Source organism: Pinus tabuliformis, chromosome 3_1, assembly GCF_031772625.1.
Source record: "Pinus tabuliformis cultivar Carrire ecotype Pingquan chromosome 3_1, CPIR1, whole genome shotgun sequence".
In the NCBI taxonomy this organism is placed as follows: Eukaryota; Viridiplantae; Streptophyta; class Pinopsida; order Pinales; family Pinaceae; genus Pinus; species Pinus tabuliformis.
The window spans coordinates 411,832,363-411,843,600 of NC_142301.1; positions in this window are offsets into that span (position 1 = coordinate 411,832,363).

An 11,238-nucleotide genomic window follows, 5' to 3' on the forward strand; every position below is an offset into this window, starting at 1 on the left:
GCTTTTACTAAGGAATTTTTCAAAGCATCAAAGGAAGTTTGCGCAACCTGATGCTAGTTGAAGGGTACTTCTCTTTTCAAAAGACATGTATAACCTTTAGCAAGTTCGACGTAATTTGGAATGAACCTCCCTAGAATGTTTGCTTTCCCTTGGAGTTTCTAAATCTGAAGCCAATTTGAAGGTGGAGGCCTGTCGATGATTACTTGAACCTTACATGGGTCGAGTCGAATTTTGTCCTTAGAAACTACAAAACCAAGTAATCGACCAGAACCAACACAAAACACACACTTGTGTGGATTGAGTCGTATCTTGTAGTGTCGGCAACATAGAAATATAGCTCTCAAATGCTGTGGATGATCAGTCCTCTTTTGCGAATGAGCTCGTAAATCGTCAAGATACGGTTTAACGATGTGTTTGATGTCGTGGAAGGAGTAGTTCATTTCCCTCTAAAATGTTGCCCCTGTGTTATTCAAACCGAAAGGTAGTTTTCGGTACGCGAATGTGCCCCATGGACATATAAATGTAGTCTTCGATTGGTTCTATGGGTGGATATTGATTTGATTGTATCTGGAAAATCCATCCATAAATGAAAAGACTTCGCATCCGGCACATTCATCAATTATCTGGTTGATGAAGGGTGTAGGGTAGTTGTCCTTTGGAAAAGCTTGATTTACATCCCTGTAATCAACACAAACTCTAATCGCTCCTTTCTTTTTCATCACAAGAACAATATTCGATACCCAATCAGTCAGAGGAACGGGGTAAATGAAACCAGCATGTAAAAGTTTTTCAACAATTGCCTTAATGGTAGCGGCTTTCTTCAGGTGAACGGGTCGAAGTTGTTGTTTTACTGGTTTTACATCTAGATACATCTTGATTTCATGTTCAATGATGCTCGAGTCAATGCCTATCATTTCTTCATACGACAATGCAACGACATATTTGAATTCGCAAAAGAGAGCGAAGTATATTTCCAATTTTGAAGGAGAACAATATTTTCCAACATGTATATTATCTACAACATCTTGTTTGGTCGAGATATTAATGGCAATAGTTTCTTCAATATTGGACAGATTTTGCTCTGAATCCACCGTATTTATAATATTTGATAGAAAATTAAAAATTGAAGGATGATTAAGGTTATTAGAGTAATCGTCTTTGTTATCTTGAGGTCGGGAATGATGGTGGTGATCTTCCCATGGTGTCTCTCCTATCATCATAGACTGAATGATTCCTTCCCTCATCAATGATTGTTCGATGAACAATTTTGTTAAGGGCTTTTACTTGTATGAGGAAAGCGAGTTGTGCTGGTAACTGAGGTTCGTATCCTTTATGATTAAAGGTCACTAGATTGGAATCTGCTAGATCAATCCCACCTATTGCTGATAACAAAGCCTATTTTTGGGAGGGGAAATTCTGAAGTAGTTGAAGTGTCGACATAGCAGATGGCGATTGGGCCAGATCTTCCACTATATTATAATTCTATGCTTCTCTACCACAATGATTAAATGTTAATTTATGTACTACTCCATTAGGTGGTTTTATTGTTAATTCAGGAATGATTGGTGGAACAACTTCTGATGAAGTTGTTGTCAAACTACTGGGTTGATCTGTAACCTTGCCGTTTGATGATTGTGGATTTCCATAATCATTATTCATTGTAGATATGAAAGCGTCATTTTGTTGTTTTGAGATGGATAGCATAAGCACTTGGGATGGGGAAGCACGATCACTAGTAACCAGGTTAGTTTCTGGATTTGGAAACGGATCAGTCAATGCCGCTGAGGTATTTGAATTCTTTTTGAAAAACTTCTTGACTTCAGCTTGATGTGGACAATCTTTTGTGTAATGGTCCTCATCGCATATGAAACATGGTTGATTAGGTTTCTTCTTTCTGGTAGAGTTTCCAGAAGGTTTTTCAGGAGTCGAATCCTCCTGTTTCCTCTTTTTGTTTGTCTCTTTCTTCTTGCCCCTTGGTTGCTTAAGATTTTTTCCTTTGTCGGTTGACATAGCGTTGACCTCCGAGGCGAGAAGTTCTTCATCTGCTTTTTGACTAGAAACTGTACGAGCTTTCTTAGATTTAACCTTTGCGGTTTTCATGCTTTTCGTACCTATCACACCATCACTGGCATGAGAGTCTTTGCTTGATTTAGGAGGGGGAGGAATGTAAAATTCTAGTCTAGGAGCATCAGGAATTTTGTCATAGAGCATGACAGAATGAGTATAGATCAAGTCTAAATATTGCGCATGAGCAATGACTTGCTCTTCAGTGACAACTCCTCCTTTAGCCACATCCTCTGTAATAGAGGGCAATAATGACTTTATAAACCATTCAGCTAAAAGCTGATCAGGAACATACATCTTCACCATTCTTCGACAACATCGCCACTCATGAATATGATCATATATGTGAGTGGCTATCATTTGTTTAAAGTTGATAAGGAGTTCTGTCCCTGTTTCATACCTTATGGGTAACTGAAAATGGGTTAAAAAGGTAGTGGCAAGGGTGCTGAAGTTATCAAATGAAGCTCTAGGTAATTCTATATACCATTTAGCTGTCAGACCAGTTAACGTTCGCTGAAAAAGGTGAAGCCTAATCGAATCATCATTCAGGGTGTTGGATGAACACCACAAATGGAATGTCATTACATGATTCGATGGATCTTCAACCAGATTTCCATTGAATTTAGGAATATCAGAGGGAAGTTTATGAGGAATCGTAGGACACCAAGGAGCGTAAGCAATTGGATCATTTGTCAGCCAATTTAGATCTGGTAATTCTAGAGTTGCTACAAAAGGCAACTGTTGATTTAGGTTAGGCGAAGCATACCCAGGATAAGATGGAATCGCTTGAGTAGTAGGTATTTGCATACCAGCATAATGTATTTGATGCTGGTAATGTTGAGAAGGTTAATGGGCATCACCATTATAGTATGGTTGTTGATACCCACTTTGGAAATGCGGTTGCCCGTTACTTACAAAGCCTTGTTGCTCAGGTTCTTGGTATGACGGCTGGAATTGCGATTGTTGATATTGCACCAGCCATGATTGTTGGACCGTTTGCTGTTGTCCAATACTGGATGATTGACCAAGTTGCAGAGTGATAGTACCTATTTGAGCTTGAGTCACTCTAGATAAGGAGGCACTAACCTGAGGTTGTGATTGAATCACTGAGACGAGAGGCTGTTGATTGCAACCGGAGAGACCTGAGGTTGACATACAACAGGTAGTGTTTGTACTTGTGATATAGTCATAATAGCAGGTGTAGTGGGAATATTTGACACAAGATTGACTGGTTTCATTGAATATACAACCCTTGGTTGTTGAGGCAGTATTGGTAGCCAACCGCTGGATGTAATTCTAGTTTGAGCTAAATTTTGTTGTAAACTCTCATATGGTTGTTCCCCAAGAGGGAACAATGAAAAGGCATGCTGCTCCCCATATGGTGGAAATCCAGTACTTAAAGGGTAGATTGGCCTTTGAAGACACATTGGATCAACTTGTTGAGTTTCAACATAAAAAATACCAGATGAGATTCTGGATGAAGAAATAGGAACAGACCATGTTGTTGAAACAGTCCCTGATTGGACTCCGGCTTGTTGTTGATAACTAGCTGGGACAGATGGTATACCAGCAATCATTGTAAGAATGACAGTAGGAAGCTCAAGCGTAGCTGTGTCAGTTGACACAGTCCTAGATGTTGATGGTTGCTCAGACATATTTAGTCTATCCAAAATATTTCCTAGCGATTCGACAGGAACTTGTGATGAAGGATGATTACAAGGACTAACTTTTGTAATAGAAGGATGTAGGTGGATCCCAGTTCCATAATGCACTGGGGTACTGGGTGTAAGAACCTCTACTATCTCTTCTATAATAATCAACCTAGTTGGAAGAGGTAGACCGTCAGGTCTGTAAAATATTTCTAGAGCCGAAGAAAGTGTAGCTTCTGTAGTAACAGATACTGGAGGGGTGACACCTTTTGAATTCTGGAACTCAACTTCCAGATGTCTAGGCAAGTGAACTTCAGTTTCTGGATCAGCCCTAGGTGGAGCTGCTTTAGGAATAGAGGTGTCTACTATTACACTAGTATCAGTTCTAATGTCATCTTGTAACTGTGAAACTTTCTCTGTAAAGGTAGGTGCACCAGAGATAATTGGAGTAACTGTAGTCTTTGATGATGTTGAAACACAAGTTTCAAATAAATCAGGTGAATTGGACTCAGTTAAATGAGAACGCTTTGCCCGGGATGGTTTCATTTCTGGGGTCAAAGATGGTTGACTCACTAGTCTCCGCGAACGACAAGGTTTTGATTGACTTTCTTCCATGATTGCGGATTACTTGATCAACTCAAAAATTAAAGGGGAAAAAGTTATTCTGGTTTAAATGAATTTTAAGACACTTTGATGCAACTTGCTTTTTCAATTTTTAAGAGTCGAGAAAAAAGTAAAGGTGACTCTAGTCGCCTTCGATTTTTAATGAGCCTGAAGTGACAAGTGCTGAGATGGACCTTTTCTTTTAAGGAGTCGAAAAGGAACGAAGTGACTACTCTAGAAGTCTAGACAGAGGGTTTACCAAACCAATCGTAAAACTGCAAAATACACCTTGGTGATAAATGATAGAGAAATTACCAAGGACTTATATATGGCAATCAATCTTCCCAAATGTTGTGTTTAGTGCATTATGATCGATAGGGCAGCAAACACGGCTTCTTAAGGATAAAGGATATTAGCCTATTGTGGTCTCCCAATATATACTCGATGGTACGGTGAGCACAAGTCCATACTAGCACTTGTCATATCAGAGAGGATGTTGGGTCCGTATAATACTAGTGATTACCCCATTACTATTGTAGTTATACCCCTTATTTATATTGTTGTGCCCCTATTACCCCCATATTGTTATTTTTTTACCCCTTAGAATCCCTCTATTGTTATTTTTGTGGCTTTATATTATTATTGTTAGGTCGGCTGGATTATATTGTGACTCCTTAGACTCCTATATATAGAAAGGAGGTTTTGTCATTTGTATCATCCAAGAATTGTTCATTTATGTAATGTAAAGGAGGTTTCCCCCTCGAAGAGGCTGAATTCTAAGGCGATGATCTATCTTTTCTATCTTTTCTTGAGCTGGTTTCATAACATTTGGTATCAGAGCTTTGGATTCTAGGGTTTCGCTGCTCCAAACAGGTCATCGTGGCATTTTCGCTATAACTTTTTTTCTGTGACGTTTCAGAAGTCGCAAAAAAAACCCATTTGAAAAGAATTGGCGCTGAACCTTGGGTCCGAATTTCAGAGCTTTTCGCGCGATATGTTCGGAGATATGATCTGAGGAAGTTGGTCTTTTTGCAGACTCCTGAATTACATTCAAAACAGGTGACCTGGGGAAAATCGTCATAACTTTCTCTCTGAGGATTGGATTGAAATTTTGTAAAAAGGTACAGAACGAGGTTTTTCAGATCCAAAGGTCGAATCAGTGACTCGCGGCACATCGTACAAGTTAGCTCTGCTGAACTAGTCTATAATCAAGTCACTGTGGGAGATTTCGCATAACTCTTCCTTGGAGAATCCAATTTGGGTCAGACGTGTGGCATTGGAAAGAGGACATAGAGAGCTACTACAAGTAACAAGTTCAAAACTAGATGACTGGAAAGTACAGAGATACATCAGAGGCAATATCGAGCTCCTACAAGTGAAAAAAGGTGTGTAGATTTTTTTAAATTTTTGCTTAAGCTTGGTTTGAAAATTTATTTTGAAGGAATTCAAAGGGCATAGTAGAGCATTATTATCGGTAACTGATGCCCCGAGGAAAGAAAATGCAAACACCTAGTAAGGAACCTGAAAGCTCTAGCATGACTCATGAAGAAGAGGAAGAAATGCTACATGATATATCAAAATTACAAGAACAAGTGCAACAAATGTCACGCTCACAAAAGTTAACAGATGCTAAGATAAATGGCGTGGAAGCTAAGATAAATGGCGTGGAAGCTAAGATGAATGGCGTGGAAGCTAAGATGGACAATTTGAAGATAGATTTGAAGACAGATATGGAAGAATTGAAGAAGTTGCTACAAGAAAGTGTCACTAATGGTGAAAAGGTAGTAAAGGAAACTCATGATGAGAACAAAAGAAATGTTAATCATGATACCATAGACGCTAATGTTGGATCGAAGACTCACCATGTTCCAAAAATTGATATGAGGAAGTTTGATGGCAAGGATCCCGCCACATGGATATTACAGATGGAGCAATTCTTCGATCTCAATAATGTGCAAAACACACAAAAGGTACGTATGGAAACTTTATATTTGGAACCAAATCAGTTTGTATGGTATCAATGGCTTTGTTCTCGTAAACAATTTATCACTTGGGAAATTTTTACGGAAGAATTGATAGCACATTATGAGGATACAAAAAGCAACACTTTTTTTAGCCAATTGATAAGTCTCAAACAAAAGGGTTCAATAATGGAGCACATTGAGGAGTTCCAAAAATTGAACATAAGGGTAAAAGATATTCCAGAGGAGCATAGGATTGATGTGTTCATAGGGTCTTTAAAGGATAATATCCAACATGATGTGCGCCTTTGGGAACCTGATTCATTAGAGAAGGCATTCAGGTTAGCAAGAAAAATGGAAAGCAAAATTATGGCAACTAGGAAGCATACCATTCACAACTATAAAGACGGAAGTGTTGTTGCCCATAGTCCTCCACAACCTACAAGGTTGACACCACAACAATTGGAAGAAAAAAGAGCAAAAGGGCTTTGTTACAATTGTGATAGCAAATACACAAAAGGTCATAAGTGTGCTGAGAAGAAATTATTCTACATAGATTGTGAAGAGGAAGAAGAAAAGGAGCAAGAAAGGTCAAAAGAAGAGGATATATTCCAGGAACAAAGCCTATATGAAGAACAAATAAATCCGACCATATCTTGTAATGCATTGGCGGGAATTACCACTCCTCAAACCATCAAGATAGAAGGACAAATCAAGAAGAAAAAGGTAATAGTGTTGATTGATTCAGGAAGCACCCACAATTTTATTCATTGTAGGGTAGCAAAAGAATTGAATTGCTTCCTATATCCAGCACCAGAGTGTCAAGTGATGATTGCAAATGGAGGAACAATAAATTGTTCTGGGAAGTGCCATAATATCAAGCTATCCATGGGCAAATATGTATTGACTAGCCCAATGCTTTCCATTCCAATGGGAGGTGCTGATGTTGTACTAGGAGTCCAATGGCTACAATCCTTGGGTACAATAGCTTTTAATTTTCAAGAACTTTTCATGAAATTTTCTGTGGAAGGAAAGGAAGTTGAATTAAGGGGTATTGCAGGGAAACCAGGAAAGATAATCAGCTCTAATGGCATGACAAAGCTTCTAAAAAAGGAGCAAAGAGGTGTCATTGCACAATTATGTTCGCTAGATGTTTCCACATTGGAATCATCTATTTCTCCAGATCTCCAAAAAGTCCTGGACAATCATTCCAAGGTATTTGAGACTCCCAAAGGTCTCCCACCTATGCGTGATCATGATCATGCTATTCATATGATTCCAGGAAGTGTTCCTCCAAACATCAGGCCGTACAGATATCCATATGTCCAAAAAAGTGAAATTGAACGTATGGTTGCAGAAATGCTAGAGGCTGGTATAATTCAACCGAGTCAAAGTTCTTTCTCAGCTCCAGTAGTATTGGTGCACAAGAAGGATGGATCATGGCGCATGTGTCCAGATTATAGGGAGCTCAACAAGCTCACTATTAAAGATAAGTTCCCCATTCCTATCATTGATGAATTACTGGATGAATTGCATGGATCAATTTACTTCACCAAGTTGGATCTTCGTTCGGGATATCATCAAATCAGAATGAAGATTGAAGACATTCCGAAAACTGCATTTAGAACTCATGAGGGTCATTATGAATTTTTGGTCATGCCTTTTGGCCTTACCAATGCACCTTCAACATTTCAAGGTTTGATGAATTCAATTTTCAAACCATTCCTTAGAAAATTTGTGTTAGTATTTTTTGATGATATACTAATCTACAGCAAGTCTTGGAAGGAGCATGTTGAACATGTTGACAAGGTGCTACAACTATTGGAGGAGAAACAATTATATGCAAAAAGATCCAAATGTTTCTTTGGAGTCCAGGAGGTGGAATATTTGGGTCATATTGTATCTCATGAAGGAGTTAAGGTAGACCCTAGAAAAATTAAAGCCATTAAAGAATGGAAAATTCCCACATCCATAAAGCATCTGCGTGGATTTCTTGGGTTGACAGGGTATTATCGCAAGTTCGTTAAGAATTATGGGAGAATAGCAGCACCTCTAACAACATTATTGAAGAAAGATTCATTTTCATGGACTCCGGAAGCAACAAAGGCCTTTAAACATCTTAAAGAGGCAATGTGCCAAGCACCGGTCTTAGCTACACCGGACTTCACAAAAACCTTTATTGTGGAATGTGATGCTTCAGGAAATGGAATTGGTGTTGTTTTAATGCAAGATGAAAGACCCATTGCTTTTGAAAGTCGTCCAATCAAGGGAAAGTTTTTAAGCAAAGCTATTTATGAGAAGGAAATGTTGGCAATACTCCATGCACTTAAGAAATGGCGACCCTACCTAATGGGAAGACACTTCAAGGTAAAAACGGATCATGATAGCCTTAAATACTTTTTAGAACAAAGATTATCCTCTGAAGAGCAACAAAAGTGGGTCACAAAGATGTTGGGTTATGACTTTGAAATCATCTACAAAAAAGGGAAGCAAAATGTGGTGGCAGATGCACTCTCAAGAAAGGATGAGGATATGGAAGCATTGTTGTGTGCCATCTCTATTATCCAACCAGATTGGATAAACGAAGCAAAGGAGGAATGGAAGAATGACGAAGAAGTGTGGGCACTTATTCGAAAGCTACAACAAGATTCCAGTACTTCTCATACATTTAGCTGGAAAAATGATTCGTTATGGTACAAAGATCGCTTATACCTCTGTAAGAATTCCCAGCTAAAACAAAAGATTCTTATGGAATTGCACACTTCTCCCTTAGGAGGGCACTCGGGATTTTTAAAAACTTACCACAGGGTTAAGAAGGAATTTTTTTGGGATGGCCTTAAATCAGATATTCAAAAGTTTGTGGCGGAATGTTTGGTTTCCAACAAAATAAAGTTGAAACAATTAAGACACCGGGTCTATTACAACCTTTATCCATTCCAAGCCAACGTTGGGAGGAGGTTTCAATGGATTTTATCACAGGTTTACCCAAGTCTGAGGGAAAGAGTGTCATCATGGTGGTAGTTGACAGACTTACCAAGTATGCACACTTTTGTGCATTATCACATCCATTTAAAGCCAGTACAGTTTCTACTGCATTTATGGAAACAGTTCAAAAGCTACATGGAAACCCAAAGATTATTGTAAGTGACAGAGATCCCATTTTCACTGGAAATTTTTGGACAGAATTATTTTCTTGTCTTGGTACTCATATAGCTCATAGCTCATCTTATCATCCTCAATCTGATGGGCAAACTGAGATAGTAAACAAATGTTTGGAAGGATATCTTCGTTGCTTTGTATCTGATAAACAGACACAATGGGTCAAATGGTTGCCTCTGGCTGAATGGTGGTATAACACTTCCTTCCATACAGCAACAAAAATGACCCCATTTATGGCACTTTATGGGTACCAACCACCATCAATCACATCATATTTAAGAGAAAATTCTAAGGTTCAGGCAGTGGAACACCACATCGAACATCAACAACAAGTCCTCCAACTCTTAAAGGATAACCTCGTGTTGGCACAAAATAGAATGAAACAACAGGCAGATCAACATCGCAGTGAAAGAAGTTTTGATGTAGGTGATTGGGTATTCCTACGGCTACAACCATATAAGCAAATGTCCCTAAAGCAAGCTAAGAAGGATAATAAATTATCACCAAATTATTATGGTCCGTACAAGGTGTTGGAAAAGATTGGTACTATGGCATACAAATTGGAGCTTCCTGCAGCTTCTCGATTGCACCCAGTTTTCCATGTTTCATGTTTAAAGAAGGTTATAGGCGACAAGCTCCCAGTTCAAACAATATTGCCAGAACTTGACGAGGAAGGAAAAATTATATTGGAACCGAAGCAGTCACAGAAACAAGAACTCGACAGCTACGAAATCGATCAATTTCAGAGTATCTTATCAAGTGGAAGAACTTATCCGTTGAAGATTCCACATGGGAGGATGAAAATTTTATGCAGAAGTATCCAGAACTGCTCAAGCGTTGAGGACAACACTTTTTTGAAGGAGAGGGGCATGTTGGGTCCCTATAATACTAGTGATTACCCCATTACTATTGTAGTTATACCCCTTATTTATATTGTTGTGCCCCTATTACCCCCATATTGTTATTTTTGTACCCCTTAGAATCCCTCTATTGTTATTTTTGTGGCTTTATATTATTATTGTTAGGTCGGTTGGATTATATTGTGACTCCTTAGACTCCTATATATAGAAAGGAGGTTTTGTCATTTGTATCATCCAAGAATTGTTCATTTATGTAATGTAAAGGAGGTTGCCCCCTCGAAGAGGCTGAATTCTAAGGCGATGATCTATCTTTTCTATCTTTTCTTGAGCTGGTTTCATAACAGAGGAGGAATCACCCAACCTTCGATGAAAACGGTAGTTACTAGGTTTTACGACACCAGAACAAATCTCTAGCCTAGACCTCTAGATGTGTTATGTTAGGTTCCAAAGCATTTTTATGGTCACTGAGGTTTATTTTAGAGTTGATCTTGCTTAGAAGTTTTTATTTCAAGTTTCACCATGTGATGTAGATGTGAAATTCCCGAATATGCATTCTAAAATGATAAACAGTCGTTTATGTTCTTTTAGCAATGAAAATCCTAGCTACAAAGGAAAAAAGATTACGATTTTCTTTCAGCAGAGAGCATAGAGCACACACTGAATGCACTTTTCTTGAATCAAATTTCGCATGCAGTCAAAATGCAAATGCACTTGCATGCATTTGTTTTCTGCTTTCTTAATGTGTGAATGCAAAAAAGAAAGCTAAGTACAAATCTGAACTATTTTCTTTCAAAGTGACATTTCTAACAATTTATTTTCAAAATGAAAGGAAGACTAAGACGAAACTTTTAGATTTCGAATTGAAAACCGTTTTTTGACACTTCAAGTACTAATAATTCAAATCAAGTACAATGAAAAAAGTACAATCAACTATCTAGAAGA